Below are 16,229 nucleotides of genomic sequence, written 5' to 3'. Positions count from 1 at the left end.
CTTCGCAAGAAAGCGAAGGTTGGAGACCGGACGAAAGTTATTCAAAACAGCCGGGTCCAAGGCAGGCTTCTTGAGGAGAGGTCTCACCACCGCCTCTTTCAAGGCGGCGGGAAAACTACCCTCACTCAGAGAGGCAGATATAACCGCCTGGAACCAGCCTCGTGTCCCCTCCCGGGCTGCATAAACCAGCCAGGAAGTGCACGGGTCCAATAAACATGTGGTGGAGCTCAGCCTCCCCATGATCCTGTCCACTTCCTCCGGAGTCACAGGATCGAACTCCTCCTAGGTGACATTGACAAGACCGCTCGTGTCCTGATCGTCCGATACTGCCCAGTCGGAGTCCAAACCGGTCCGAATCCGAGCGATTTTGTCCAACAGATGTTGACTAAATTCCTCGGCATGCCCCTGCAAGGGTTCCCCACTCACCTCCTGATTAAGGAGGGAGCGGGTCACCCTAAACAGGGCGGCCGGGCGATTATCTGCGGACGCGATGAGGGCAGCGAAGTAGTTAGATCTCGCTACCCTCATCGCTGCGAGATAAGACCTAATATGGGTTCTTAGTCGCAATTGGTCGGATTCAGATTGGCTGGACCTCCAAACGCTCTCTAGGCCCCGTCTCCGACGCTTCATCTCCCGGAGCTCCGCGGAGAACCATGGAGCCCATTGGGATCTGCGCCGGGTCAGGGGCCGCAAGGGTAGAACTCGGTCAAGTGCCTCCGTGGCCGTCCTTTCCCAGGCTTCCACTAAGGCATCTGCCGAGCTGTGAGCTGAGGAGGCAGGTGGGGACCCCAGCGCTGCCTGAAACCTCTCAGGGTCCATTAAGCGCCTGGGGCGGAACCATCTAGTTGGCTCAACAACCCCACGGTGGGGGGTGGCTAAACGGAAGACCAGCCGCAGGAGATGATGATCGGTCCATGACAGGGGCATAACAATTGGGGAGCCCCCACCAAGATCATCTAACCACCGACCAGATAAGAAAACCAAGTCAAGGGTGTGGCCTCCCTCATGAGTCGGTCCATGAATTACCTGCGTCAGGTCCATGGCTCTATATATAAGAAATAACTTTATCTCTACAGAAATAGAGCACAACAATGACGAAAACTGTAAACTTGAAAGCATTTGGGTCAATATAAAAGGGGGAAAAATGACATTGCCATAGGTGTATACTATAGGCCGCCCAACCAAGCAGAGGAAATAGATGAACTTTTTGCTAGTCAGCTAACTAAGGTATGTAAGAAGCACATCACAATAGTAATGGGGACTTTAATTACCCTGATATGAACTGGGAGACAAACTCTGCACCAAGTGGAAGATCAAACAGATTCCTGTCAAACCTAGCAGACAACTTTCTCTCCCAAAAAGTAGAGAAGGGAACTAGGGGATTAGCCATATTGGATTTAATTCTCACAAACAGAGATGAAATGATAGAAGGTATCGAAGCCACAGGAACCTTGGGGGGAAGTGATCATGCAATATTGGAATTCAACATTCTGGAGGCGAAAGCAATAGAACACAGCCAAACTAGAGTCTTGGACTTTAAAAGAGCTAATTTCAATAAACTTAGAGAGACCATGGGAAGAATTCCATGGATGAGAATCCTAAAGGGGAAAACAACTCAAGAAGCTTGGGAAATTTTGAAAAGTGAGATAATAAAGGCCCAGTCTATCACAATACCAACAAAGAAGAAAAATAACAGCTCTCAAAAGAAACCAGCATGGCTGCATAAAGAACTCTCTGATAAATTGAAAGATAAAAAGGACAAGTATAAGAATTGGAAAGAGGGGCACATAACTAAGTCAGAATATCAGGAAATAGCCTGTGCCTGCAAAGATGAAGTGAGGAAAGCTAAGGCTCAAAATGAACTAAGGCTTGTGACCAAAGTCAAAAATAACAAAAATGCTTCTTTCAACATATAAAAAACAAGAAAAAAGTTAAGGAAATGATTGGTCCATTAGTGGGGGAAAGTGGCAAGAAGGTGACAAGCAATAGGGAGAAAGCAGAACTATTTAATTCATTTTTTGCATCTGTCTTTACACAAAGGGAAAAAACAGTCCAACCTACCCAAACCAGTGCCATAAAAAACAGAATAGAAACGTAAGTTAAGATAGGCAAGAAAATGGTAAGTGAGCACCTGTCCAGCCTAGACGAGTTCAAATCACCAGGACCAGATGGATTACACCCCAAGGTTCTCAAGGAACTGGCAGACGTGATCTCAGAACCACTGAACTATATTTTTCAAAGATCCTGGAGCACTGGGGAACTACCAGAGGACTGGAAGAGAGCTGATGTAGTTCCCATCTTCAAAAAAGGGGAAAAAATAGATCCAGGAAACTACAGACCTATCAGCCTGACCTCAATACCTGGGAAGATTCTGGAAAAGATAATCAAACAACAAATCAGCGAACACCTTGATGCAAACAAAGTCATCACTAAAAGTCAACATGGGTTTGTCAAAAACAGATCATGCCAGACAAATCTTATTACATTCTTTGACCAAGTGACTAAACTAGTGGACCAGAGAAATGCTGTAGATATAATTTACTTGGACTTCAGTAAGGCATTTGATAAAGTAGATCACAACCTACTACTTGATAAGATAGAAAAATGTGGGTTAGATAGCATCACCACCAGATGGATTCGTAGCTGGCTGACAGGCCGTACTCAGCGTGTGGTCCTCAATGGAACCGCATCTACATGGAAGGAAATGTGTAGTGGGGTGCCCCAGGGCTCTGTTCTGGGCCCAGTGCTCTTCAATATCTTCATTAACGATTTGGATGAGGGGATAGATGGAGAACTCATCAAATTTGCAGACGACACCAAGCTGGCAGGAATAGCCAATACTCCAGAAGATAGGCTTAAGATACAGAAGGATCTGGACAGACTCGAACACTGGGCAATATCTAACAAAATGAAATTCAATGGTGAAAAAAGCAAGGTTCTACATTTAGGCAGGAAAAATCAAATGCATAGGTATAGTATAGGTGGTACCTTGCTCAATAGTAGTAACTGTGAGAGGGATCTCGGAGTCTTAGTAGACAATCACTTCAATATGAGCCAGCAGTGTGCTGTAGCTGCCAAAAAAGCCAACACAGTGCTAGGCTGCATTAACAGAGGGATAGAATCAAGATCAAGTGAAGTACTAATACCACTTTACAATGCTTTCGTAAGGCCACACCTGGAATACTGCATCCAGTTTTGGTCACCACGATGTAAAAAAGATGTCGAGACTCTAGAAAGAGTACAGAGAAGAGCAACAAAGATGATTAGGGGGCTGGAGGCTAAAACATATAGGGAACGGTTGCTGGAATTGGGTATGTGTAGTTTAATGAAGAGAAGGGTGAGGGGTGACATGATAGCAGTGTTCCAATATCTCAGGGGCTACCACAAAGAAGAGGGAGTCAAGCTATTCTCCAAAGCACCTGAAAACAGGACAAGAAGCAATGGATGGAAACTAGTCAAAGAGAGAAGCAACCTAGAACTAAGGAGAAACTTCCTGACAGTTAGAACAATTAACCAGTGGAACAACCTGCCTCCAGAGGTGGTGAATGCTCCAACACTGGAGGTTTTTAAGAAGAGACTGGACAGCCATTTGCCTGAAATGGTATAAGGTTTCCTGCCTGAGCAGGGGGTTGGACTAGATGACCTCCAAGGTCCCTTCCAACTTTTTTATTATTATTATTATTATTATTATTATTATTATTATTATTATTATTATTATTATTATTATTATTATTATTATTATTATTATTATTATTATTATTATTATTATTATTTCCCTGGATTGTGTTTATTCAGATTCTTTTTCTCAAAAGTTACCCTCCTCAATCTTCAATCTTCATATGCTGTATATCTCCATGCAGTAGAAAGGAACATGCAATTATCAGCATCTATATTTACCCAGAATTCATATTTTATGGTGTATATTGTAGCCATTTCATCAGAGCAAAACCTTTGCTTTCCACTTCAGGCATGTATTCTTCCCCTGAAAAAGATCAGATCACATTCATTCAGGGGTAGTACACTGCCCCTAATTCTTAGTTATTTTATATACATACATCTACTTGTCTTTATTTTTGTAGAAAACGCTAATAAAATTGCATTATGCCTTATGCCTCACTTTGGAAAGTGTGAATTAGGACAATTCGTGTTAAAATGCATTGAATTGCTAGAACCAATTGAGCAACAGAGCTGGCCTTGGTTTCATTCTGCAATGCCCCAGCTGAAAGCAATTAGCGATTTTATGTTTCTTAATTAAAAATTATGGCACATACTTTGTGTGCCTGCCAGACAGGCTGAATTAGAAATAATGTATTAATGGCCTAACAATGTATAATTGCTGTTATGAAACTAATACACAATGTATGAACTTGTTGATAAACTTTCTCCTCAGTGCTCCCTTTTGATTATTTGTTTTTACAGCATTGGTCGCTCATTCACTATACTGGTAGGTGGACAACGGGTTTTCCTCAATATCTCATTTTTCTATCCGTAAAATAAAATGCTGCATAAACAATCATTGTTGCCTATTTATTTTGAAATAATATTAATGAAATAAAATAATTATTGCCTTTTGCAAATAAATTTAGTAGGTATGATCATGCTTTTTATAATGCTTTCATAGAAATAATATTTTGTGCCCTTTATTTCAACAAACACACTTTTTCTTGCAAAACTGTGCACAAAAATTGAAAACATATCCCTTGCAAGGTACAATTGCATTTCAGATTATATATTGGTTCAGGAAAATCAAATGAACATTAAATATAAATCAAACAATTTTCTCATCTATATTTGAATAATTGTAATTCCTTTCCTCTGCATGCAGATTGAACATATTAGTTTAACAGCATACCACCATAAATGGTCTGGATATAGCCTGCAACAAAAAGGAAAGATGGAAAAGGATTAGAGGTCTTTACTTGCATTTGGATACATGTTATTTTAGCAACTAAGAGAAATAGACAACTCATTTGGTGAAGTGGTTAAGGCACAAGGCTAGCAACCAGGAGACCATACATTTTGGGCACGTTTTTGGGTTCTATAATCTCCCAGGACTTCAAATAGACATTAACATTAGAACCATCATTAAAAAGGCACAACAAAGAATGTTCTTCCTGTGTCAACTCAGGAAGTTCAGACTGCCCCGCCAGCTGTTGATACAGTTTTACAGAAGAATTATTGAGTCAGTCATTTGTACTTCTATAACTATCTGCTTTGGTACAGCAACTAAACAGTAGAGGCATAGACTCCAAAGAATAATTAAGACTGTGGAAAGAACAACTGCAACCAGCCTGTCCATAGGTTGGTTGCATGGGTCAGAAGGAATGATGGGAAGATATATGCAGATCCCTGGGCATTAATCATTTCAACTCATCTCCTCAGGATGGTGTTGCATGCCAAAACAACTAGATTTATTTATTTATTTATTTTAATTTTAATCCCATTTATAGCCTTGGTGGAGCAGTGGGCTAATGCCTCCTTAAGTAACACCAGCTGCCTGCAATTAGTGCAGGTTCGCATCCCACCAGGCTCAAGGTTGACTCAGCCTTCCATCCTTCCGAGGTAGGTAAAATGAGGACCCAGATTGTTGGGGGCAATTAAGCTGACTTTGTAATAATGCCGCTTGGGGGTGTGTGTGAAAGCCCTAATAAGCAGGCATATACATAGAATGAAGGCTACTGCTAAGCTTGTAAGCCGCCCTGAGTCTTCGGAGAAGGGCGGGATATAAATGGAATTCAAATTAAAAAAAAATAAATATCCCGCCCTTCTCCGAAGACTCAGGGCAGCTTACAATCTAAGCACAAATCAATGTGCTTAGCAATAGCCTTCATTCTATGTATATGCCTGCTTATTAGGGCTTTCGCCCCCCCCCCAAGTGGCATTATTACAAAGTCAGCTTAATTGCCCCCAACAATCTGGGTCCTCATTTTACCTACCTCGGAAGGATGGAAGGCTGAGTCAACCTTGAGCCTGGTGGGATGTGAACCTGCACTAATTGCAGGCAACTGGTGTTACTTTAAGGAGGCATTAGCCCACTGCTCCACCAAGGCAGGGACAGCTTTTCCCTCATGCTATCACTCTGCTGAACACTTAATTCTCACAGTGTTCTCTAATGTCTGTGTTTATTTACTCATGTAGTACAGCTGCAATATCATTATTAATCCTTATTATTTTCTTTACTCCTCCCTCTTATTGATATTGTTATGATTATCATTATTCTGTTGCTTTGCATGTACACTGACAGCTTCTGCATCCGAGACAAATTCCTTGTGTGACTATTTATTCTTGGCCAAATAAAGTATTCAGTTCAATTCAGTTCAAATCAATGAAGCCAGTTAGGGGATTATGAGACAGTCAATCTCTCTCAGCCCTAAGAATAGGAAGGCAGTGACAAGCCACTTCTGAAGAACCTTGCTAAGAAAACTGTAATGAAATTTCCAGGCAGTCACCAGGAGTCAATACTGACTTGAAGGCATGTATACATACATACATACATACATACATACATACATACATACATACATACATACAGTGTGGTTGATTTTCTAATGCAGGTTTCTAATAAGGTTTTGGATACTATGGGACAGAGATACAAAAAAACAACAACAACCCAGCTCATTCTTATTTAATTTACAAAATTCTTTAGAGAAAGTTGTGTGCAAACAATGCTGTTTATGGCGAACAAGCTTAAAAATTATGAGGTTATGCCAAATAGTTATAATTAAATTAGGTTAAGATGAGTTAACATTAAACAGTTTCTTAGACAATTTATGTTCAGTTTTGAAAATGGAAAAAGTAGAAAGGAAGTGTTCTCAATCTGTATAAAAAGATGGTTGATTAACATATTGCCCATATACAGTAACATATAGGAAAACAACCAGGAGTTTTAGCAATTTGTACCTAATTTTAACAGGAATACTTAATAAAAAGTGTCTACGGTACCTGTCAATAATTATAATTGTTTTTACCATCATCATAAATCATACATCATAAATAATGTATTCCTAATTTACATATAAGCCTATTTTTAAAATTAGTCAAATGTTTTTTTCTGGTTCAGTAGCACATCACTGATTTGTGTTTTCCCTAGGACTGATTATCTCTTTTAACTGGATTAATTTATATGATTCTAGTGGTGTCATAGCATGGAATCAGAAGGAAGCAGCTTCAGGCAGGAAATAACCCAAAGAGTAAATATTTAATGTCATAATACTATCATTAGTGCTAGCAGTAGATTTGTAGAAAGTAAATGAAATAATGTGGCAGCTCCAATAATTTTCAAAACTCTGAGTGAGCATTTGAACAGCTAAAAGAATTGTGCCGATGACAGAAATATGAAGCAATCACTATCCTATGTAAGGACAATATGCTTGAAAATGTGCAAGTGTTCTTTAAAACCATAAATTTAACTTTATAATATGAAGAACCATAAATCTGTGAAGTTCAGAGCTATTAACCTAATTAATGGAATCTAAAATCAGTCAGAAAAAAAATAACAGGATCAGTTTCACCTTTATCAAGGAAAAGGGGCTGGATAATTTATTTATTTTTTATCTTTTACTCCTAGCAAAGAAAAAAAATAAAGGACAAAAGTGGGACCATTTCAGTAAAGTCATATTATAACAGGACATTACCCTTAGCTAGAAAAAAAGGAGACAATTATATTGTTCTGCTTTGTGATCCTTTTCAAATGTTCTGTTTTTTTGTTTGTTTCACACCCAGCTGGCAATGAGATTCAGAATGAATAGATTAATTCACTTAAGTAAACTTTGTTTTTAGATGTCTGAATAATACATGGAGTCTGGTTTCAATACTGTTTTTAATACTTTATTATAGGGGATTATTATTATGAATTTAGTTGGTGTTGAAAAGTAATAGGCAGTTCAGTTAAAGCAAAGATGTCAAACTGCTGGCCCGTGGGCCGGACACATCATGCAGAAGCCACACCCACCCCATTGCTGGCAATGGCAAAACTGTCCCTAAGTTAAGGCTGAAAGCAAGGTTGTGATATGCAAAGTCAACTTTAATGTGCACCCTGTCAAATTAAGGAAAATCATATTATTGTATGGTTTATGCTTCAGAGTTGGTACCTTGGGAACAAAATATGTCTGCAAGGTAGAATGTGCCATTTATAATTCATATTGATATCTATGAGATATTTTGAACATTAATTTTAAGTTTCTTCTGGAGGATTCTGTAAAGCCACATTCAATGGGGTTTCCCCACAGAATCACACAGTATCAAAGGACTGTCTTGTTTTTAGTGAGTTCCATTTATTCCAGGCTGCAATAGCAAAACTCTCTCTACACAGAGCCTACTCCTAGGATAACTGTTCCTTATGTGGGCGAGAACTTGCATCATTTTTAAACATTTTTTTCTTTTCAGGACACTGAAAAGAATGGTAAAATGTGTGTGTGTTTTTTTCAGGCTAACACAGTATCATTAAAAAGGATTTTCCCATGCTGCTTCTATTTTTAATAAATCAGGATGGCAGTAGTAGTTTTTCTAAAGAAAGGCTAAAGGCTAACACTCTTGACTTTGTATTTAGATCTCCTAAAAGCATGGGGTAAATCAACCTTGGTAGAAGAACATGTGAATATGAAAGCCAGTACATTGCAGGAAGAAGAGGACCCAGATTCTAGACCACCTTCAGACAGGGAAGCTCATAAGATGCACTTCAAGCCAGACATTCTTTCTCAGCTGAATCCACGCCCAAGCAGTTGTTGCTCTCTCTCTCTCTCTCTCTCTCTCTCTCTCTCTCTCTCTCTCTCTCTCTCTCTCTCTCTCTCTCTCTCTCTCTCTCTCTCTCTCTCTGTGTGTGTGTGTGTGTGTGCAAAAATAGTATTATGACCACCACTTTTAGCCTTATTGAAAAGAAGGATATAAATCTAAAAATAAATCTAGGTGATCTAACTCATCACAAGCTTCAGTGTCGTGAAGGAGTTGGATGTAATCAATTAAATGTTCCCCTCTTATGTAAAATCAAAATGTGATTATCATTCTACATACGAGTAAAATGCCTCTCCCTAGTCTGCTATTCTTCAGACTGTGCTCTATTGTAATACCCATTATTCCTAAACAGTATGAGCACTGAGTAGTGTCAACAATGTGACTTGCTTTCTAAAAATTTAGTGCAAACTTGGAGCACTTTAAAAATAATACAGAACCTGAAAGGAAGATACTTTTTTGTTTTAATGAGACAACCACCATCTTAGATTTAGAGCTGATAACATTTAATGGTGCTCAGTATTTAAAGGATTTCTGTTCCAGATTTTTCCACTCAGAGTGTTCATCAGCAAGATACCTGGACAGGACTATTGTATATAACCTTATTCCTGGCTCTTCATTCTCACAGAAAGCTTGATCAGGATCATAGCTCACTCTGTATTAGTCATCAAGCTATATCCAGAATAACGTGTCTAGTTCTGTGTTCCGCATTATTAGAAAGGCATTGACAAACTGAAATGTATCTAACAGAGGACAAAGTAGAATGATGGAGAATGTTTTGCTACTGGGAACGAATTCCCATCGTCCAGTACGCTCACACAGAGAAGGCCTCCTCAGGGTACCGTCGGCTAGACAATGTCGGCTGGCGAACCCCAGGGGAAGGGCCTTCTCTGTGGGAGCGCCAGTCCTATGGAATCAGCTCCCCCCTGAGCTTCGGATGGCCCAAGATCTCCAGTCCTTTCGCCGCGGCCTCAAAACACTCATTTTCCACCTGGCTGACCTGAACTGACAGACATTTTAATTATGTTTACAATTTTTAATTTATTTTTAATTTTAATTTATTGCACAGATGACTTTAATTTTAATTTTATCTTAATTTCTGTACTTATTATATGTTATTGTTGTTAGCTGCCCTGAGTCCTTCAGGAGATAGGGCGGGATATAAGTCCCATTAATAAATAAATAAATAAATAATAAATAAATAATTACTACTGCACTTTATATATCTGAAGTATTGTTATTGCTGAAGATAAAATGGACTTGTTCTATTTTGCTTCTGAAGGCAGAATTAGATCAAGTGGGCAGAAACAACAAAGAAGCAATTTTTGTTGAACAGTTATGATAACCTTTGGAAAAAAAATATTGTATATGCTGTTGTGTAGTGGGTTTCTTGGAAGCAGGAGGCAAGACGAGAGGGTTCAAACAGGAACATTGTTTTATTGTAGTAACAGGAACAGAACTGAGAACAGAGGCTTCTACACAGCTACTTATATAGTCGACCACTGGGTGGTGGCCAATAGGTTTAAAGGAACCTATTCCCGCCTTAGAGCCGACCAATAATCATCCTGGAGACTGCATGTCTGGGCAGCCAGTGACTGTTACACAGACACCCTAATTAAGCCATCTCAAGCAGCATTCAAAGACACATGAAAACAGTTCAAGTGTTGTGATTCAGTGTCAGCCTGTGGTTTCGGCAGCTGAGTCGGACAATTCTGAAGAGGAAGAGGAGGAGGAGGGGTTTGGAGAGCCTTTGGTGTCAGAAGAAGGTTCTGATGCACCGCAGAACTCTCAGCCTGGCCCCTCCCGTCTTGTTCCTCCTCAGGCCCAGCTATGTGAGCATGAAGGATTGGAAGAAGACGATCCACAGCTGGCTCTGTTCAGGGACGCTAGGAGAAGGAGGCAATCTAGCAGAACTGAGCAGAGGAAAGTAATGAGGAAACTCAGGAGAAGGCAATGAGAAGCCACGCCTTGGGACTGCTGTTAAAAGGGGAATGTGTGGGAGGTGCTGGTTGCTGAAGGCAACCGTTTGAAGAGATTCTGCGAGAGTACTGGTCTGTTATTGTTTAACTCTTGTTTAACCTTTTTGGTTTAAGTCTTGTTTGAACTTTTCGTTTAACTTTTGTAAATCAATTTGGTTGGGTTAGTTCCAGCCTGTTGATTATAAAAAGGGGTTGTCCCTGACATTCAAACAGGGCTGGTTGTAGGCTGGAACAGAACATCAAGTAAAAGGCCCAATACATTATACCTCTCCCTCCTAGAATGTGTAAACATTATTAAATTATTTGAGAATAAAGTTTTGTAAATATGGTGGTGGTCTGCGCGACCTTGCAGATCTCCTGGGGGATCCAGGCAACTCCCGGTCTACCAGCTTGCCCGCTGGGCTGGGTAGACCAGGATTCATGAGTTCATGAGAGTCGGATTGACTCGAGTCCCTTTGGCTGGCCATTCCAGGTTGGCCCGGACCAAAGTCCAATGAAGAAGCAGAGTTAGCACAGCGGCTGTCTTGATCAGGTTGACTTTCCCCATCAGGGGAACCCATGTTGCACTCCAGGGCTTTGCCCATCTATCATCACCTCCCCGTTGTACTAACTGGTTGAGTCCTCAGAGCATATGAACTGCCCTGCTTGGCTGCCGGTTTCTGGCTCTAGGAGCGGACCCGTCGTGAGGTCCTCGCTTTGTGGCCAAACCGCTTCTGCAGCTGATCAATATAGCAGCAAATGACTCACCCCCCCATCCAGAGCCACCTCATACAAGAGAGGGCCTGAGACTTTGACAATTTTACCCAGCACCCACAAATTCCAATGCCCATTGTTCTGGGCCGACACCCCATCACCCACTTGCAACCCCCTTGGAAGCTTTGGGTGAGAGGTGTCTGCTGCCAGCTGGTCTGGATGCAATCTGTCCAGTTTTGTGATGAGCCTTCTTCTCCAATGAAGCTCTGCTGAGCTCTTGCCTGTTGCTGTGCAAGGCGTAGTGTGCTGGCAAAGCAAGAAATCAGCCAGCCTATGGTGCCAATCTCTAGTCACTATGTGCTTGAGTGACTCCTTTGTAGTGCGCACCATACGTTTGGCCTGCCCATTAGTCAAGGGTGAAAGAGAGCTGATGTAGAATGCCTTATGAGGTTAGTCCTCAAGAAGGCTTGAAACTCTGCCGCTGTGAACTGGGGCCTATTGTCCAATACTACAACATCTGGTAGCCCGTGTGTGTCAAACAGCTTTCTAAGCACCTGGATGGTCCTAGCAGAAGTCATGGTTGAAATTGGAATTACTTCCAGCCATTTAGAGTGGCTGTTGACCACTATCAAAAACAGCTGTCCCTGAAAGGGCCCAGTGAAGTCAGTGTGAATCCTTGACCATGGTGTATGAGCTTCCTCCCATCTGTGGACAGGAGCATGTGGCATTTTTGGTCTGGACTCTTGACATGTGTAACACCCATGTACTTGGGCCTCGATAGCCTTATAAAATCCTGGCCACCATAGGTAGCTTCGTGCCAATGCCTTCATCCGGACTATGCCTGGATGTCCCTCATGCAGATTGAAGTACACGGATTCTTAATGAACTGGGGACAATAACCCTGCTCCCCCATAAAATGCAGCCTTTGTGAAAGCTCATGTCTACATGTGAATTAGCTCTGGAACTGGGGTCCAGGGCTGTTTTCAAGCCACCCAGTGTGAATTCATGACAAGACTCTACTTAAAACCTTGTCTGCAGCAGTTTCTGCAGCCACATCCCCTGCATGGAGGGGAAATTCAGGCAAATCCTGAATTGACAAAATGTGAGCTGCTGGAGTTGGAGCTGGCTCTACCTGTGGCAGTGGCAACCTGCTAAGGCCGTCTGTGTGGCCCATGTCTTTGTCGGGTTTGTGAACCAGCCTGTAGCTGTAGGCTGACATGAAAGTGGACAATCTTAACATCATAGGGGACAGTATTTGAGGCATCTGCCTATCAGTAGTAAATAACCCCAACAATGGCTTGTGGTCAGTGAAGACTGTGAATTCCCTGCCATACAAGTAATCATGGAATTTCTTCATCCCGGCCACAATGGCCAAGGTGTCCTTGTCAATCTGAGCATAATTGCGCTCAGCTGAGGACAATGTCCTTGAATAATAGGCAATGGGGACTTGAGTCCCATCACTTGACAAATGGCTTAGGACAGCACACACTCTATAAGGGGATGTGTCACATGCAATGCATACAGGCAATGACTCTTTAAAGTGAGTGAGCACTGAATTGGAGGACAGTAGTGATTTTACTGCCTTAAATCTGTTTTCATGAACCTTGATCCACTTCCATGGGGTGTTTTTGTCTAAGAGCTGGTGTAACGGCTCTGCCACTGTGGCCTTGTTAGGAAGGAACACATGGTAAAAATTAAGGAGACCCAGGAATGCCTGAAGCTCTCCTTTTGACCTGGGGCTAGGTGCCAGCTGAATGGCCTTCAGCTTGGAATCAGCAGGGTGGATGCCTTCAGCATCAATATGGAATCCCAGGAACTCAGTAGAAGGGACCCCAATGTTACATTTATTTCTTTTGAGTTTAAGGCCCGCTTCATGGAACCATTGAAGGATGGCTTTGAGCCTCCTTGCAAGCACCTCAGTGGACTCACTGGTGATGAGCACATCATTAAAATAGGGGCAAACCCCCAGAATGCCCTTGAGCGTACGGTCATGACTCCTTGAAAAATCCCAGGGGCTACGCTAACCCCGAATTGGAGGCGTTTGACTTTAAAAGCCCCCCTTTGTGTAACAGTGGTTTGTGTAGCCACTGTGGCCTTGTCCACAGGTAACTGCTGATAGGCCTGTGCGAAATCTAATTTTGCAAATACAGTACCCCCTTGCAGCAATGCCAAGATGTGGCTAACAACTGGCACTGGATACGCATGCTGCTTAAGTGCCCTATTTATGGTGCACTTGTAATCAGCACAAATTCTGACCTCCCTGTTGGCCTTAAGTGGTGTGACAATTGGGGTTTCCCATTCACCCCCAGCTATGGGCTGTAGTACCCCCTGGTTAACTAGCTTGTCCAGCTCTGCATCAATTTTATGTTTAAGCGCAAATGGCACTGTGGGGTTTGACCCTAATAGGCATTATGGCAGGATCAAGAGGGCCCTTGTACTCTCCCAGGCTAGTGTCAAAAACTCCTCGCATACTGACGCCAAGTATGCTGCTTGCATCTGGTGGATTCCGGTGACTTGGATCAAACCAATCAAGCCCTATTAAACTTGTTCTCTGGCCTTCCAACACAATCACATCCAGGGCCCCCGGAAACCCCTTGAACTTGACAGCCAAGGTGGCCTCACCTTTGATGGCAACTCAGGAGTTTTGGAAGTCAGTCAGGTTGATGTCGGATGGCCTAAGCTTGGCCCACCTCTTGCTGTGGTTGCAGATGAAATTGAAGGTCTCCAGGGAAATGATGGACACAGCTGAGCCAGTATTCAGTTCCATTCTGCAAGGAACGCCTTGAAGCTTGACTTGAAGTCGCAGTTTGGGCTTAAGGGGACGGCGAGCACCCATGCAGCAAACGCTCTGATGGCTGGATCAAAACCCCGGGGCCCCGGTACCTCTCCTGATCAGAACATCAGAACATCCAAATTCCAGTCCTTCTGGTGACCTCTGCATACTGACGCAATGTGGCCGGTCTTCCTGCAGGCCCGACACATGGCTGTCTGGAACCTGAAATCCACTCATTGGTGGTGGCCGCCACAGCCTGGGCACCAAGAGAAACTGCCTTGTAAGGAGTCTTCGGTTCCTTCTTGTGGTGCCATTGGATCTTGTCAACTTCATGGTCGAAGTCGACGTCTTCTGGAACTTCGGCGTCCTCGTGGTGGATGGCTTCCTTGTGCTGAGTGCTTTTGGCAGGCCACATGGCCTTCATGGCTCCGCCGGCGGCCATGATTTCCTTTAAGGCTTCCTGGAGTGAGAGAATCTCTTTTGCAAAAAGTTTCTGTTGTAACTCTCTGCTCTGAAGTCCACAGATGAGTCGGTCTTGAAGCCTTTCTTCTAAGTCGGGAAATTGGCACAGGAGCGAAGCTTGTCTTAACGCCATGATGAATTCCATTGCCATCTCTCCAGATTGTTGAACTCGTTGTTTAAAGGTGTGCCTCCATGCTATCACTGACAATTTGGGCTGGAAATGGTTGCTGAGCCGTTTCTTCAGGTCTGCGTAAGTAACGGACTCCAGCTGCGCCAGTGCGACCAAGTTCTCCGCGATATCGAAGGTTGCAGGCCTGCAGACACAGAGGAGTGTTGTGGCCTTCAGACCATCTTCGATGACTTGGTTGGTGCAGAGGTAGTTTTCAACCCTCGAGATATAGGATGCCCATCTCTCTGGGTGAGTAACATCAAACTCCTCAAGCTTTCCGACTTTCGCCAACTTTGGGTAGTTTTCACAGCTTGGGCCTCTCATTGCATCATCCTGTTTCTTCCTGGGACTGGTCCGCAGGGTGGTGTGGTTGCTAGCATGGCTTGCTATGCCGACTGGAGTGGGGGAACGTGTTCCCTGCCAAGCGCTTTGCTGACCTCACCCCCTAGTGACTTTCAGCTCTTCCAAAGAAGCAGGATCTCATCCTTGTTGCCAGTGTTGTGTAGTGGGTTTCTGGGAAGCAGGAGGTGAGATGAGAGGGTTCAAACAGGAACATTGCTTTATTGTAGTAACAGGAACAGAACTGAGAACAGAGGCTTTTATGCAGCTACTTATACGGTCGGCCACTAGGCGGTGGCCAATAGGTTTAAAGGAACGTATTCCCACCTTAGAGCCAACCAATGATTGTCCTGGAGACTGCATGTCTGGGCAGCCAGCGACCATTACACAGACACCCTAATTAAGCAATCTCAAGCAGCATTCAAAGACACGTGAAAACAATTCAAGTAAAAGGCCCAATACATTACATATGCTATTTGTTAGTGGAATAGATTTGGAAAGTTGTAACTTCTCTTGCATTATAGATACTAAAACCAAAATCTGTTAGACACTTTCAGGAATTCCAGGGCTGTAATCCCATATTACGAATTACATGATCACCAAGGAACTTCTAATTTGATAATGCCATCTTTAAAATAATTTTTAAATTGTAACATAACTTCTGGTTCTGTTCATGTTTGTTCATTTTAAAAATGTCCTACTAACTTCAGTAGGTCTTATTCATAAATACAGGTACAGAGGATTAGATTATAGAAACCTATAAACCTGTATCTTGGGCGTAGGATGAAGATGAAGGTTTGTTGTGTGAGTCACCAGTGAGAGGCTTGTGATAAGTCTTGTGATGGAGAGGTTACAGCAAGTCAGGGCCATTGGGAGGTGAACTGCTGGTGGGAGGGGTTTTTGCTTGGGTTGGTTAAGGGTTGCTGCTTCTCTTGTTGGGTATGCAGTTGATTTAGATTCTGAGGGGTTTGTAGGCTGGTTGTAGGTCAATGTGTCAACCAATTCTACATGGGACAAATATCATGTCAATTAAAAACCAGGATACATGAACACCATGATCCCAAATCCTTAATCTCGACCCACACCA

The sequence above is a fragment of the Vipera berus genome (assembly GCF_964194415.1).
Source record: "Vipera berus genome assembly, chromosome: 6".
NCBI classification, from domain to species: Eukaryota; Metazoa; Chordata; class Lepidosauria; order Squamata; family Viperidae; genus Vipera; species Vipera berus.
Note: the sequence above shows the minus strand (reverse complement) of the source record.